General features: G+C 44.7%; 2 long non-coding RNA genes across 2 annotated transcripts in view; one reads left to right on the plus strand and one right to left on the minus strand.

Annotated features, from left to right (window-relative positions):
• Window positions 1-284: 284 nt before the first annotated feature.
• Window positions 285-2,306, minus strand: LOC117286519. Its single transcript, XR_004517693.1, has 2 exons — window positions 2,211-2,306; window positions 285-631 (listed from the first exon to the last, which is right to left on the minus strand). It is a non-coding gene; the product is annotated as an uncharacterized LOC117286519 (long non-coding RNA).
• Window positions 2,307-4,788: 2,482 nt separating this feature from the next.
• LOC117286520 overlaps window positions 4,789-17,349 on the plus strand; it is an 18,601-nt gene continuing 6,040 nt past the window's right edge. The window contains exon 1 of the long non-coding RNA XR_004517695.1: window positions 4,789-4,909. This is a non-coding gene — a long non-coding RNA (uncharacterized LOC117286520). The remainder of the gene's footprint in view (window positions 4,910-17,349) is intronic.

Here is a 17,349-nt window from a genome sequence, read left to right on the forward strand (position 1 = left end):
TCTGATAAAGCAACGTTAGATCCCAGAATGGCTCAGATAATTTTAGGCTACTCTTATGAAGTAATTAAGAAGAAAGGGATTTACATGTGCATCCAATCTGTGTTCAGGCTGGGCAGGGCCTCACAACTTCATGGCGTCATCTCCACCACATTGGCATCTGTGCCCTGGGCATAGTAGCAGCAGAATCACTGCTGCCCCAGAAGGATGAGCCCTTTGGAATCATCCCAGTGAGTTTCAAACCTCCTACCTCTTACCACTTAAGAGTTTTAATGCGTGCAATCTCCTTTTGTTACTACATACAAAAACATTTATACCTTTCTTCCACACAACATATTAGTGAACACACCAGACTGCCTTTTTCAAATGAAAAATTAGCGGCACAGTAATATCGGCCTTGATTCCCGAGAGCCTCAATGTCCTCCATCTTCCCAGGACTCAGCTCCAGCACAGAAGCTGCGCTTGGCCCGAGAGAAGACTCCATGGAGCTGTTGGGTCTGCTTCTGCTGCACCGTAACTGCTTCCCACGCCTCACCACATGTGCCCTACTCGGTATGCGAAGGTTCCCATGCAGTGGCCTCGACCGTGGTGGCACATAGTGGTTCTGCCCCTGGACACCATAGCAAGCTCGACTCTGCCATTGGGAAGAGGAAGATACAGACATTTACAACAAACACAGTCAACTCCATCATCCTTTAGCCTTTCCTCTCCGACTGACATCTGGCTTCTCTCTGCTTTTTCTGGTTGCAGACTCTGAGGTGCCAGTGAGTGCTTCCGGATAGATCGATCTCTTTGCCAGCACTCATTTGACTGCCATGACCACTGTGAGGTATCTGGATGCCCTGAGGTGGAATTTCAAAGATATCTTGAAAAGAAATGACTATAAAAATATGTTTCCATGCAAACAGTCTTGGCCTGACAGCTGCTTGCTGTGAGCCTGCTGGTATTTAGATCATTCATATATATATACACGTACATACATATATATGAAAGTGGAGAAAAAAATCTAATATTGAAATTTTTTAAATGAGACAAGCTATGTAAGAGCAGTTGGTACTTTGTAGAGAGAGCAAATAAACACCACTTTCATTTCCTTTTTTTAAACTCTAATTCTTTTTTATTTTATTACTGTATGCTTGCAACAAAATAGTGATCCTTGTTTTAATATACACGTACATACATATATATGAAAGTGGAGAAAAAAATCTAATATTGAAATTTTTTAAATGAGACAAGCTATGTAAGAGCAGTTGGTACTTTGTAGAGAGAGCAAATAAACACCACTTTCATTTCCTTTTTTTAAACTCTAATTCTTTTTTATTTTATTACTGTATGCTTGCAACAAAATAGTGATCCTTGTTTTAGGGAACTGGTACATGCATATAACATATCTTGATCATTTTCAACCCCTTTACCCCCTCTCCCTGGTCCCTTTCCTCAGCTGTTGTTGCTCCTAAAGGCAAAGACAGCACAAATCCCAAGATCGCTTCTAAATATAATGACTCAGAAGCAAGTTTTGAACCAGTGACCTAGGACTTGGAGTGGATGGTGGGCGAGGTGCACGAGCCTGAAACTTAGGTGCTGTAGTCTCAGCCTTCGCCATTCCTTTCCTTTTCATCCCAAGGAAGCTGGGTGACTCTGCATTTCTGTAGCAAGGAGCTGCATGCAGTGCCTTAGCAAAAGCTCCTCACTGGCCTAAGATCCCTAGCCTATATTAACTCAGTCTAATGGTCACCAACACCTGCTCGCTAATGTGTGCCGGTTGCTAGCCTACAAGCTTGTGCATAGCAACCCGAAATCCTCACAGAACCCTGCAAGGCAAATATTCTTCCTACCATCATTTTATCTATGTGGAAACTGCGGCAGAGAGGTCCAAAAGCATGTGGAAGGTCACAGAGCTGGTTGCTTGGTTTTCCCAAGGTCTGGACCCTCCTGGTGGCCGACTGGCCTCAGGCAGATTCTGCTTTGAGGGTGCTGTCATAAAGGTCGCAGTGTTGTGACAATGTCACAAGGGCTGCCTGGGTGTCTTTTGCAGTAAGAGGTAGGCACTGAGGGCAAGTTTTGTGAAAATAACGAGCTCTATTAGTTTTCTGTCTCTGTGACAAGTATCTGAGGGAACTCAACTTCAGGGGTGAAAAGCTTTTTTCAGTTCCAGGTTTCTGAGGTTTCAGCCCATGATCTGTTGGCTCCCTTGCTTTGGGACCTGCCATCACCTGATACATCACCACCGGAGTGCATGGCGAGGCGAGGTCTCTCCCCTTCAGCCGGAAGAGGAAGAGCAAAGAAGAGCAGAGTCCCAGTATCTTCTTCAAAGGTACAGCCCTGGTGAAGTCACTTCCTCCCACTAGGCCCCGCCTCTTAAAGGCTCCACGCCTCCCAACAGAGCCACAGGCTGCCCTCAAGCCTTTAACACAGTCTCCCCCACCCCAATTAAGTTTATTGGTACATTTAAGGCAAACAATACAGTTACATTTATCATTGGGATCTTGTGCCTTTACATGATATGTCTTCATTCTTATTTTTCCCCATACCCCTGCCCTCCCTTCACCCCCTCCACCCTTCCCTATTTACAAAGACTTGTTTCTATCTTTTACTTTTTTTACATTTTTTTCTTTTCCCTTATTTCCTTTCCCCTCCCCTTCCACTTCCCCTTTAGCCATTTTCTTCCTATTTTTCACACTATCATCAATTATACCATTTGAACCTTATTTACACTTTTAGTTTTTCACACCAGAAAGCAACTCACTGTCTTTAGGGGCTTTTAAAAGGCAAACCATAACACTAATCATGCAGAGAGGAGGCAAGCTAGATACTCTGGCTTCATTTGTCAGCCAAGTGGACAGGACCATGAGTTAGTTTGAGAAGGAACACGTGCTGTTAGAACGGTTCGTGCTTCACGTAGAACTTTGAAAGGTGGCCTTTTGTGACACTGTCACTGAAAGGACCAGACTTGGAAACTCAGATTCCAAAGGTGGTAACTTCAGTCGCCATCAGCTCCCTGGAAATCCAAAAGCTGATCCAACTTCTCTTGGCTGACTTGATGGAAAATGCGTTTATATTTGGCAAATGCAGATACAATTGGGCTTTTTAAAATTCCAGAAGACTTTAATTGCAGAAAATCACTTAAATTGAAACCCTTTATTGTCTTTTTTTTTTTTCACTCTTGAAGCTGAGCAATGAAATGAAACCAAACTAGAGTTTAATAAAAGCTAATTCCCTCTAGAATTCAGAGCACATCTTTAAACTGCCTGAAATCTTCTGTTCGTGAAACTTTGCCCAGCTAACTGCAAGGGTCCACAGTCTGTTTCTCATTTACACATTTTACTCTCTTCAGGAGATGGAAGGAAAAATAACCAGAAAATAATGGAATTGTTACAGTTCCTAGTCATCATGTACAACAGCCAGGTGCTATTCACATTGCAGGACAGGAGCATTTTCTCCTTGAAAGGTGGGATTAGGATCCCCAGAACCCTCAGTGACAAGAGAGCTGCCAGCTAGGTCCCTTCTTCGTTTCCATGCACACAACCCTTCTCTCCCTAGACCTCAGGCCATCACAGAGGCTTATGTGCATACTCCTGTCACCAAGGAGACACTTTCAGAGGTGTGGCCACCATGCAGGAATCGTGTGCAAATCCAATACAATGTACACATCGCACCAGCACTGCCACTTCTCCTATGCAATCTCCTGCTCAGCAGTCACCATCTAAAGTCGAGGGTGCTGAGTTATGTTCTGATGTCAGATAACCAAGAGTGTGATGTGCTCCTGTGAGTGTCCCAGGAGTCATCTTAGACTCCAACACTATCCATGGCTTACCTGCCTTTTGGATCAGACTGCCCATCCTATATTCTTATCTAGTTAATCTGGCTACTGTAACACTAGATTTTTTTTTTCTCCTGATAAGAGCCAAATGTGGACTCTCTTGTTCTCTAATCCACATGGAACCCAATTCAATTTTTTTTAATTAAGCAGGGCGTGTGGGATGTTACTACTTTACATTTTATTTCAGGCTTGAGAGGAGGAAAGAAAACAGGCTGGAAAAAGGAGAAATAAGTACAAGTGACATGGAAGGAAAAGTGGGAATGGAGGGAAAACTGAAAGAGAAACAGAAGAAGGAAGCAGAAGAGAATAAAAAAATAGCAGCAAGAGGAAAGAAAACAAGACTTTATAGAAAAAATTTTATTTGCAAAATAGAGTACCTCTGCTATACCAGAATTATAAGCTGCTATAAAGTAATTTATATTAGTACCAAAATAATAGCTATTCCCTGTAGGAGACAGCTATTTCAGAAGGTAACTTGTGAAACAGTTCATTGTTACCTTTCATATTATATATGCATATGTTTTACTAGATAACTTCCAGTGACAAGTGCCATCTTTCTCAAATATAATCACCAACAAGGAGACCTCTGATCATTAGATTCCAGTTCACCAATGAAATTATGCACAGATACGATCAGTTTTTGTCCATTTAGAGCTTATCCAGCAAGTCCCGAGCCATCTGGATATCTGTAAGCAACAGAAACTTCAGCGTTTTTATATGAAAAATAATTCTCTGTTTGATATTTTTCAAATCTTCACCCTGAGGTTTCATCTCTGTACTTACACAGTCACGGTTCTCGTTAATTTAGGAAGTTATCTGACCTCCTCAGGCCCTGTCTGCTTTGTTCACATAATGAGGCTGGGGCCCCAGCAACCAGACAAACTTTCTCCCTCAAAGGATTAATGATTTTCAGAGCCAGGCTCTAAATGGGTAACTGCAAGCAGGAGACTTAAGTGCTGTTTTGTTTCACTGCTAGGTGGTTGCAGAATAAAAATATACACTTGCTTTTGTCTTATTTAAGCTTCCCGGAACATGAGGAGAGGTGGTGTTTTCTACCCTGTAGACATGACTGCTTGCCCCAAGTAAACAAAGGTAAGCACTCTAAGTGATTCAGGGGAAGGGAACACTGAATCACACAGTAATCTTTTCTACTTACTTCAGGCTTATTGTGTTTATTGGAAAATACCAGGATATATCCCAGTGGGAACAGAGACCTAGGAAAATAAAGTCACATTCAGGGCCAACTTCACCATGACTTAGGGATCTTAGCAACTTAACTTGGGACTTTGCCTTGTCCTCCTTTAATTCTCAAGCTGTGTGGCTCTGAAGCTGACAGAAAAGTGGTTGGCAGGGGGTGCGAGGGCTGCCTGCATCTCAGGGACAGTGGTGACCTGGTTCATCCCTTCAGTAAGCAGGGAAACAAGCATCTCCCCGCTGGGCATGGTACAGCTGGCTCTATGTGGCAGCAGGTGAAAGGGTTCTGGTGAATGAAGACGAGGAAGCCTGAGCATCCTCAGGTGAATTTGCAGAGGACAGGAGCGGGGTCCCCAAAGTGCAGGAAGATCAGAGATGACAGCAAAGCTCAGAGATGCCTCCGTGTGTGCCCAGGGCCCAAGACTCAGGTGGTGCACTCCTGTCTTAGGGCAACGCTCAGTGTAAAGGCAGGAAATTCAATGTACAACAATGCTGGCAGGTAGGAGCCACTGAAGAGAGGGTTTGTTGCACTTTCTAAGTGGAAAGCTCTTGGCAGGCTACACAGGGCCACTCGGGAAGCACTGGGTCAACCAGGAAGTGTGGCACACATGAGCAGGAAGTGTCCGGGTGCAGGAAGGTATAGCTCAGGTCTGGCGGGTATGAGGCACTGCACAGCTCTGGGGCCCAGGGCTGTCCCCCTGGCCTGGTGCCTGCCATGGGGTGCAGGTGGCGATCCATGTTGGGTGGTTCAAGTTTCCAAGTTACACTCGTGGGAGAGCTGTTCACCATTGCTAAACACCTGCTGGTCCTAGGAGCAGCTGTGTCCGGAGTCAGCCTACCGCAGAGGATACAACATGAGAAATATTCTGCTCCCTGGTGTCAGTCAGCTCTCACCCTGGGCCCAAGAGGGCTACCAAAACAGCAGCCACTCCTTCTGCACTTTCTGTCCCCACCTTTCAGAAAGGGAAGGAACAGCTAAGAAAGGTTGCAAGAGACAAAGGGCCAGCCAGTTAAAAACCTAGTCTGCAAGTAAGAGGTAGGATAGCCATATCTGCCTCCAATTACTTGAATTAACTGCCACGAGTCAGCACAGAGTTACTCTTAGCTCACATTTACCAAAGAAAACCTTCAGGACAGTGAGGCTCCAAGTTTAACACATCCCCCTCATTCCTGAAGCAACAGAGAGAATGCTTCTTGTTCAGTAATCAGTAACTTCTTACTAGAGAAAAATACGACACAGTTTAAAAGTCATGAGAGTGGGGGGTGGAATTTAAACTGTACACATGAGTATAGCTGTCCAATCAGCAGTGCCCTTTAAGAAGGTACACCTCATTTGTGATAGGCAGAGAGGCTATTGCGGGCTGAATTGGACCCTCTCCTCTCACCGAAAAAAGCTACATGTTGACATTCTGATTCGTTCCATAATAAGGGTATGGCCCTCTTTGGAGACAAGACATTCTTTGAGGTGATGGAGTTAACAGGAGAAACCTGAGTCCAGGGCAGCTGCTGTCCTTAAAAGGGGGGAATCCAGGTACAGAAAGAAGGAGGCATGTTGTGAAGAGACTCACGGGGAGACAGCAGCTGTCTCCAAGCGGAGGAAAGAGGACTTGGCAGGAACCAAGCTGTTGGTACCTCGTGCCCTGCCTTCTGGCCTCCAGAATAGGAGGCAGTAAGTTCCTATCAAGTCCCCCAGAATAGGGCTCTTTGGCAGAGCAGCCTGAGCAAAGCCTTACGGACACATCAAACCCACAGCTCCTATACCCACTCACTCGCGCACACAGATCTCCCACAAAGCCATGGCAGGTGACAGGTGGGCTTGGCAGAGCCAAATTGCAAAACAGAAAAGTGGCCCCTGAGCTAAATCTGCCCCAGAAGGAGAAATGTTTCTAAAATTTTAGTTAGAAAACAAGTTAGATTTCAGCTCCTTTAAGTAAAGTCCTACGGTCCAGTGTGGTGGCATTTAGATTGCCACCTCAGATTAAAACCCCATCTGCTGTTTGCAGAGGATGTTAGCAAACAACCTCATGAGCTCCACCCAAATGGATAAGTCCATGTCCTGTTACACACTTAGACCCATTTATTGGGGGAAGATATGGATGTAGATGAGGAGCCTAGAAAACAGGGGAGTGGCTGGGCTCCTCCCCACCCCCTGGGACACAGCGATGGGGAGCTGATGGGCCACTAAGGAGCACTGGCCTTTGTGGCATGGGTCACCAGCAGGCACACTGCTGTCGTGTGGATCTTAAATGGCCACAAAGGCTCTCACATTAAAGGTTGGTCCCCAGCATGGCACTGCCGAGAGCTACTGGAAACTTGAAAGGTGGGGCCTCTGAGGAAGAATTGGGTTACTGGGGAGCAGCCCACGAAGGACATAGTGTGGTCCCAGGCCCCACCTCACTCCCTGCTCATGAAGTAAAGATTTTGCTCCTGCCACGATGGGGGCCGCCCCACAGCCCAAGCAATGGCACCAGTCTATCATGTCCCAGAACTCCCAAAACTGTGACCCAAAGTAGCCCTCTTCCCTTTAGAAGTTGATTATCTCCAGCATTTGTTATAACAGTGAAAAGCTACCTAACACATACACAATATTAGGGTTATGTGTTTTGAACTTTTCAGAATTATGCAGCTAATTCTTTAACCATTCTACCAACACAGGAAAAGCAAAATACATAAAAACAATGAAGATGTACATGAGATTGGAACACTATAGTAAAATATCTCTATTACTGACTTGTAGTCCTAAGGGTTATCATTTGGAGTGAGAGAAGCAACTTTTATAGGATGCTTTAGGGCAAAAGTTCCTCTCCTGGAACCTTTCAGCATGAATTGCTGTAAAAGAATCTGCCAAATAAACAGCTGTGTGGTTTCCAAAGTAGAGGAATATGGATATTTCTAGAAAAAAGCACATGGGAACCATCTCCAGGCACTTTGAAAGAGTCATCCCCATTAAAACAATGAAATATGAAACCAGAGAAATCCAAGAAGGTACACAGCCTGGGATGGAAGGCCCTTCGGTTTGGCCACACACCCCAAGTGAGGGTGTTAGGCGTATGCAGACATGCTACAGCCCTCCAAAGACGAGGGTCCTCTGGGGCAGAAAGATGCGCTGTATGTTGACCAGTGTGAGGCTGAATCACTCAGACGACAGCACACATCATCCGGGCTTTATCCACACCATGACTTCTACAGAAGGAGGGCCTACACCAAAGGTCAGGAAAATAACAATCAAAGCTACCACCAGGGTCAGAGGCAAGACCTCAGTAATCAGTGAGTACAGAGCCAAGGAGAACAAGGAGATGGATGAGTGAGGAGGGGCTGCTTATTTGCAGGGGTAACTCTCAGGTCAGTGCCTCCCTCTGTCTTAGTCACTTCCTCACCAGTGAGACCCCAAACCCAATACCCACAGCTCGGGGAGGAGAGGTTTAATTTGCTCACAGTTTCAGCCCGTGATTGGCTGGCTGTGAGACACAAACATCATGGCAGAATGGTGTGGCTGACAGCGCTGCTCAGTTCATGGACCCGAGGAAGCAGAGCAAGGGAAAACTGCTAGAGAGGAAGAGGGAAGAGACTAGATAGAGTACTCAATGCCACACCTCCATAATCCCCAGAGTGGATGCCGGCCAACTGCGTTGATTTTCCACCCTAACCACCACACTCCCCAAACAAGCAAAGCCCAGGCCTTCACCGGAGAGACTCACACACATATTTGGGTAGGCTCAATGCCTCACCATCTATTGCTGAGCATGCACACGCTGAAGTCATTCATTCTGCCACACCCAGCAGGTACAAACAATGGCAGGCAGAAAGGCCTCCTAGGTGGAGGAGCAAGGCTTACTCTGCGTCACCTAGGAGGATGTGTCCGAATGGCTCAGGGATTGGGGCTGGCTGCTTGGGATTTTCTCTGGAAGGCCTTATCTGAAGTTAAACAACTCTAAGGAGCTATAGCAGCCATAGGAAGAGGCAGCAGCTTCTCCACCCTCCCCACTGCAATTATAGGTGGTTGTCCCTAAAAGTACCTGCCAGGCATCGAACAACTTCTTCCTCAGTAAAGGATAACTGGCTTTTAAATAGTAACCTTGATCTGTGTATTAATCCAGACCAAGATTTTTCTTTTCTTTTTTTTTTTTTTTAATTTTTTGAGACAGGGTCTCACCATGTAGTTGAGACTGACCTGGAACTCACTGTGTAGCCCAGGCTGGTCTCTAACTCACAGTGATCCTCCTGCCTCAGCCTCCCAAGTGCTGGGATTACAGGCGTGCACCCCCATGCCCAGCCAAGATTTTTCTTTTCTTTTTTTTTTTTTTTAATTTTTTGAGACAGGGTCTCACCATGTAGTTGAGACTGACCTGGAACTCACTGTGTAGCCCAGGCTGGTCTCTAACTCACAGTGATCCTCCTGCCTCAGCCTCCCAAGTGCTGGGATTACAGGCGTGCACCACCATGCCCAGCCAAGATTTTTCTTTTAAGATCCCAAATTATTGTCTTTCTTCTGTTGGCTATCAGGAAGATTAGGTTTAAACTGTAGCACAATGGCTGAAAGTATGTCATAATTCCCTCACCATATAATAATACACATACTGATAATACATATATATTATTCTTTACCTCCTGACCTTCAGCAAAGTTCCAAGTCTTTAGACTTGCAGATTAGGCCCTTTCAAATCTGACCTCAAAGGCCCAGGTTGCAGGAGAAAGGAGGAGCTGACAAGGGACACAAGCAGGCTGATATGCAGACTTTGAGTCACGGAATTTATTGATAAAAATCCCATAAATCAAAGCCAGAAGTCTTAAGAAGAATCCCCATTAGAGACATAGGATGGATGTGTGAGCATATTACTTCAAGCTATAGAGATGGAGAAAAGCTAAACACACACAGCAAAAAGGACTGCAGGTGTTCCTCCCCTCTGTGGGCATTGATTGGAAAGAATAAAGCAGGAATTCAGCTATCTTATTAGTCATTATTAGACATTTTTAGCCATAATGATGCATTATCTTGACAGATTTCCACAGTGTGGAACAAAAAGCAAGCCAAAAATTTCCTTCAGGTATTTTAAGAGTAGAAGAAAGGGATGGCCTTAAAAATGCAGCTTTTTTTTAGTTGCCCCCCCAAGACAATGGAATATTTAAACATATTTAAAATGGAGAAATTCAATTGTAAGTATAGTCCCACTTCCTGGCCTCTTTTTTAAAGTTAAGAGGAAATTGACAAAAAGAAATTTTAAAATAGGTACAGTAACAACTGACCTACATGTCCTAATAGCCAATATTGGGGGGAATTCAATTGCATCCTGATTTTTAACATAAAAAGATATAAGCAGAAATAAATGTTCAAGTAATCAACTTTTTCATATAAAAGATTTCCTGAGAATCTTTTTGACATAAATTACTTAAATCTTTTATTTTCCCCAAACAATTTGGCATATTCAACTGGGATGGAAAAATTCTGAGAAGAGAAACCTGATAATAAACATACTGTGAAAAAGTTTTGAAATATCAAGATGTTTATGGGTTTTTCCATAGATGGCAAATTAGAAAATTTCTCATTCCATAAAAGGTAGAGTTTGAGAAATTCCCAAATATTTTCTACAGATCCTGGTCTCCAAATTTTTGTTCTACTCAACGGTCTCCTATTAAATATTGACCCTCAGGGGATTATGATATCTAAGAGTCTTTGAAAACAACATGGAAGATTTTTCCTCATTCAAAGATGAGGCATTACACACAAGTTGCTTATGTCCGTGTAAATGGTCACCAAAGGCTTTCAAAGGCAGGGAAGTGGTAAGTCCCACTTAGCTGCAGGAGCCCAGTGGATTGAGCTACCAACCAAGTCCAAAGCTGAGGCACAGTAGACTTCAGGGTTGGCCTTGGCTTGAGACTCTCTCACCTTGGTCTCTGCTGCTGCCCATTTATAAGGCGGGGTCCCTCCTTACTGTGTACTGTGCTGGTGGTGGACATGGACACCAGGAATGGGGACTGGAAGGACCTTAGATCCACCTACACACCTGGCCATGGGGCATGCTCAAGCCAGGATCCACCTGGACAGCACACAACATTGCTATGTGTACAGTGTGTACTGTGATGTGTGTGTAGAATGTTTCCTGGCTATTTCTAACAAGCATGTCCCCTACAAGGTGATGCTTACACACATGGATGAGCACCATCTTCCAGCCCAAAAATATGAACTTGCAATGTGAAAGTAAAATGGATGGGACAGAAGGACGGATGGTTGGATGGATGGATGGATGGATGGATGGATGGATGGATGGATATATGAATGGTTGGGTCACCTCTGTGTCCTAGGCAGTGAACCAATTTTTACCTGCATTAAATTTACCTGCGTTTCCTTATATTCCACAACACCCTTCATTCTCACCAGGTTATTAGTTTTGTCTATTTAACTAGTGAGAAATGAAACCATCAGAGAAACACAGGAAAAAATCCCAGGGTGATTATTGTGGTTTAGATCCAAAATATCATACAAAGTCTCATGCGTTTACAGAGGGCTTTGGAAGGTGATTGGATCATGAGGACAATGCACTCATTAGTGAGTGGATTAATCCATTGATGAGCTCCTAGCTGAATGTGCTGCTAGGGGGTGGGGCCCTGTCAGATCAATGGGTCACTGGGTTCATGAGGTGGAAGGATATATTCCTTTTCCCAGTTCTCTGCTTCCTAGCAGCCATGGGTTGAATCCCTTCCCTCCGTTATGATGTTTCTTCTGCCCTGGAGCCAGCCAACCATGGAATGACTCTACTGAAACCATCAGCCAAACACAACTCTCCTCCTTTGAGTTGCAAGTGTCAGACATTTTATCCTAGGGATGAGAAAGAGACTATTGAGTAACAAAGCAGCTAAGTTGGAAGGCTGAACTTTGGTTCCAAATTATTACAACCTCAAAACTCGTTCTGCTAATTCACAAGACTCTAAGCAAGGAAATTGCAGAAAGGTAGGTTCCTCATCTATATCGCTCCAGAGAACTGAATGCCTACTTCATTCACACCTTGCCATCCTACGGCTCAGAGATTTCCAATGAGAAAGGAATATTGCCATACGTGTGTGACTCCATACAGAAGACTCAGGCTCACTGGCTTGTTCGACAAAATGGGTTTTTCTGTTATCTGCACTATCCTGCAAAAGAAGAAAACAAACTCTTAAGTCTTTTGCCTGCAAAAGACTCAGAGCAATGTTTCATCTATAGTATGAGACCTTGCAATGTACTTGTAGGCTTTTAAAAATATGTTTTCTATTCTACTTTTTTATAGCCAAGTCATTACAATTTGTCTATTGTCTGGACAAATGAAACTGAGACTGGAGACTTCCTGTTGGGAGAGTTTCCACATCTGTAACCCTATCTGCTGCTCACAGAGCTGGCAGAAGGCTAAAGCTGGCAGCAGACATGGAGACGTCCCATTTAACCATTCCTGTCTCAGAGACCTCCACCTGCTGTGTCTCACGACCTTTAACTGATTGTTGGATATGGTACCTCTGCATTTGCTCGTGCCCCAGGAAACAACTCCACACACCTGCAGGGATGTCTTCCTGGAAATAAAGGGGTTTGAGCCATTTCCTAGTCTAAACTACACCCAGGCAATTCAAAACAGGCAAAGCAGAACAAGTGCCACCTCCTTTGTGGCACAGGAAAGCCTACGTCCCCACTCTGGCACCCAGGCCTTGCCAGAGTACCCCGGTCTGACCTCCCTACGTCCGTCTATTTCCTCCTGGATGAAATGAAGCTGGGAATTCCCTATGGAAATCTCAACACCCTTAGCTCTCATTTCTTGTGGTTTACTAAACATTGCAATATCTTCCATGTATCTAAGTCTTGTCCTGCACTCTTTTCTCTGCCTGGATTGTTCTCCCCCTTTTGTAATGCCCAGGAAATAACAAAATTCATGAAAAATGATTCAGACCACTGGATTCCTAAAAGCTTTCATGGGAACTTTCACTTCAGGATTCTCACATGTGCTGGTTGGAGGCTGCCCCCGCACAGCCCTACAGGACACACACACTTACATTCTACTTCCCCCACCTTGCTATGCTATCAGTCCCTGCTGGGCCCTACAGTGCAGAAGTCACTGACCTTGGATCCAAGGCATAGATTGGTTTGTGAACCTTTTATTTGAGTGCAGCCTTGGGCTCTGACTCTTACCAGCTAGATGCAATTGGGCAACTTAACAATGTTAGACTTCACTTCTCTACAAAGTAGGAATAACAGCACATTTCTCCAAGGGCTATTGTGAGCACTGATTTGTGAAAACACTTAGCTCTGTGTGATATAAGGAAACTGCTGCATACATGAAAGGTCATAAGCAGGGGCTTTGAGGCAGAGCAAAGTTGTACAAACTGGGGACTCTAACGCTAGCTGCGTGACTTAGCAAACAAAATACTTGAAGCTTCATCACCCTTGTCTGTTAAATCAGAGTGAGGTGCCGGTACCACCCTCAAGGATCACGTGCATTAGGTAGGCTTCACTTACAGGGTGCTTTGATTAGGACCAAACACACCACAGTCACTGCAGCAGCACACATGGCACTGCTCCCAGGACCACTCCATACCTTCGCCAGCTGCACTGTTATGGAATCTGAGTGGCCCCTGTTCTGCCACCATCGCTGTCATCATTGTCACTCTCATCTTCATTGGCGTCACCATGGTCACCATCGTCATCACTACCTTTACCATCATAACCATCGCCACCACCTCACTGTCATGATCATTATCACCGCCTGCAGCTCCATGATAGTGAAGGTCATCATCATCTTCATCACCTCCGTTGCCAGCATCATCTCCACCACAACCACCATCATTATTACCATCTCCACTTCCGTGATCTTCACCTTCATCTCCATTTCTTCACCACCACCATCTCATCCCCACCATAACCATCACCACCTTCATCTCCGTGATCTTCACCTTCATCTTCATCACCGCCATCACCATCATCCTTTCCACCAGAACCATCACCACCCCCATCATTATTATCACCTTCATCTCCACGATCTTCACCTTCTTCATCATCATCTTCATCACCACCACCACCATCACCACCTTCACCAGCACCAGGGTCGGCATAATCACCTTCATCTCCATGGTCTTCAAGATATCTTCGTCACTGCTGTCACTAACATCCTCTCCACTGCAAGCAGCAGCAGCATCATTGCCATCATAGCTACAACCACCACTCCCACCATCTTCAGCAGCAGCATCTTCTCCTCCAACACGTCATCATCACACTCATCACCACCGTCGTCCTAATCATCAGTCATCTCCATCGCCACTACCACCGTCCTCATCATCTCTGTCATTTCCACAGCCCTCATCGGTGTCTCCTTCATCACCCTTCACCATAGCTCCTCCTTGGCTTACTTCCGACTTCTCGTTCAGGTTTGCTATGCTTTGACCGTGTTCTACAGCCCCCACAGGATCCATGCTCTGCTCTCCTAGGTGTGATGAGGATGGTTTAAAGGACCCATGGCCATTCTGCAGCAGAAGGCACATCCCCTCCTTTGATCAGGACAGGAGGTAAGCTTGATGTGTCCACTTCAGTCCTCATGGTCTCTCACAAAGCTCAGTCCTATAAGATGTTCCAAACACTTCAAAAAGAGAATCTATGTTTGAGTCAAAAATGCAAGAAATGCTACATATTGCTCTATTCTTCTCGAGATATAGTAATTAGATTTAGCACATAAAAGGATGAAAAATGCCCCAGTGAAGAAATCCACTTAAGTAGCTAATCCTAACCCACTCCACTAAACTGATCTGTGCAATTAGTTCTTTCCTAAACTATAACTATGGAAACTTTCACTGGGTTTATCTGGACTGCATGCCTTTTACTTTCTGAAATTTCTCCCAGCCTTACTTTCTTCTTTTCTGAGTTTAGAACCCCTTTTTCTTCCCCAATAATTGACTGCTCTGTCAGCAGTTTTGTTTTTTCTAATTTTTTTCCATGTATACACTTCAGAGAAAGAAAAGTACCTCAAAGGAGAAAAGAAGAAAAGAAAACATTGTGTGCTGATCATTTTCATTCGTCTTGTTTCTGCTCTGAGCTAATCTGGACACTAGACAGGACCAACCAACCCACCTACCCCTGCCTGTGCCTCTTAACCCTTAACATCTCATAAAGTCTCCCAGTCTTTGGAAAAAGACATGCATGCGCACACCCACACACACACACACAGAGGCATATCCTCAGATGCCAGGTCCATGGGCCACAGGTTAAGAGAGAACCTCCCTAAGGACAGCACCTGCCAGATTAGTCCCCAAATTCTCAGGGCAGCACAGATTCTGGCAGATAGTAGGTCTAATAAATGAAGGAATAATTGAATGAACCAGGACATTTCTTCAGAGGTCCACTTCTCTCCAAGACTGCTGCATTTCTTGGTCAGCGATGTGTTTAATAGAAAAAAAAAAAAAAAACTTGCTCCTTGAGCCTTGAAACAGCCTGGTATATCTCCTCTTAGCCCCTTTAAAGCACATTATTTTCAGAAATGTGTCTTGCTTCCTTATAAATTCAGTCTTCCACCACCTCCAGTCAGTATGTCCATTTGTACAGGGAGTGCACTGCTCTCAGGGTGTCTGATCAGGATGGAGAGGTGAGACCTAAGCTTGAACAATGGGGCAGGACATTCTGCCTAAAAGAAGCAGTCTGCCCGGGGGGATGTTTGTAACTGCAGATAGACACAGCGTGGATTAGCTGGGATCCACCCATGGGCAACTTGAAGGCCTGAGCTACATTCCTCCAAAATCTAGGTCAAGAGGTTGGGGAGATGGATACGTGCCATCTTTGTATTATGACTTACTGTGCAGCTCACAATGGAAAACATTCCAGAAAGAACACAAGCAGCACACAGTAGATTCACCTAGACTGACTGGACCTCCTAAAATGCTTTCCTGTTCCAAGCACAGGGTGGGTGAGGTCTGGCTTTGTGCTGGGGACAGAGAGCTTGCTGGAGAGAAATGCAGAAGAGGTCAGGAGAAGGGGATGAGGCCAGGCCCAGGAGGCCCAAGAGGACACTGTCACAGACAGGAAGCTCTCTGCAAAGCCAGAAACTGCACCTGGTTGATGTTGGACCTCCACCTTTCATCCACAGTTGTAGTTCAGAGCACAGGGACCATGGAGTCTTGTAGCTTTGGGCTTGTTTGTTGTTTTTTTTCCTTTAAGTGAAATGTTCTTCCACCCTCCTTCTTGGTAACCTCTTCTTCCCTGGTGTGAAAGTTCTTATGCCACTGTCAGATGGAATCTCTCAGCCTCCATCACAAAGCACCATGGCAAACACGTAGAGACGGGTCCTCTCTTCCAATGACCCCACCCTCGAAGGATTAGCTGATCCACAGGGATCCCTCTTCCAGAGACACTGCTGTCTGCACTTCTAACTCTGTTATGGAAAGGTCCCTTTTGGGCTTGATGCACCTTGTTAATCACATTGGTCACCCTCTAGCAACACACCATGAGCAGGTATTGCTTTACCTGCGATATTTCCTGAGCTTGTCATAATCATGATCTGGGAAGTTGCTTAGCATCTCTTTACTTCCACTTTCTTTTCATAAAAGAAGAAGACACCACTGGGGTAAAAGATTGGGCAATACGCATAAAGATATAGCAGGTGCCTCGGGTATGCTAGGCCCTGGGACCCCTTGGCTGTTCCAGAGGTCTTCTGTGGGGACTTCACCAAGGGCGGACATGGAGCCATTCTCAAGCTGTGCAAAAGCTTCTTCAACACGAGGGACTTGGCTTTAAATGATTATTTAATGTTAGAGTTTGCTGGGTTCGCTTTGGAAACTTAGAACAAATTGTCATCTAGTAGCGTATAATGATCTCAGCTTGAGTGTGTTTCCTGCTGTTGGTTCACTTGGAATGTCCTGGGCTGCCTGTCAAATGTGTTCTCACTGTGTGACTGCCAGAAGGGGTGAAATGCCCATTCGCTTGGCTGTGGCTATTTCTATTTAAATTGCAGTCCAAGGTTTAGAAAGTCTGAAGGGTTATAAATGTGAAATGTACTTTTGAAAAAAGTACATTGTTCTCACTTGCAAAAAAGTAATGCATGTTCATAAGAACAAATTCTGAAGGCAAAAACTATAAAAGATGAAATTGATTCCACATAGGTCCTTGCTAAACACAAGTACTATAAACCTTTTTAGTGATTTTTTTAATCCAGTCATGTGACAGATAGAGCTAGACAACAGACTACATATGTGTGATTGGCTATGACATAGAAATGAAAAACTAAGTATCAAAAATGTTTACTGTTTAAAGATATGCGTGTGTGTATGAATTGTTAATGTTAAATGTGCATGTGATAGACACACACAATACAGACAATAGATACACTCAACGTACCACT

Source organism: Fukomys damarensis, unplaced genomic scaffold (genome assembly GCF_012274545.1).
Source record: "Fukomys damarensis isolate Sample0158 unplaced genomic scaffold, DMR_v1.0_HiC HiC_scaffold_17, whole genome shotgun sequence".
In the NCBI taxonomy this organism is placed as follows: Eukaryota; Metazoa; Chordata; class Mammalia; order Rodentia; family Bathyergidae; genus Fukomys; species Fukomys damarensis.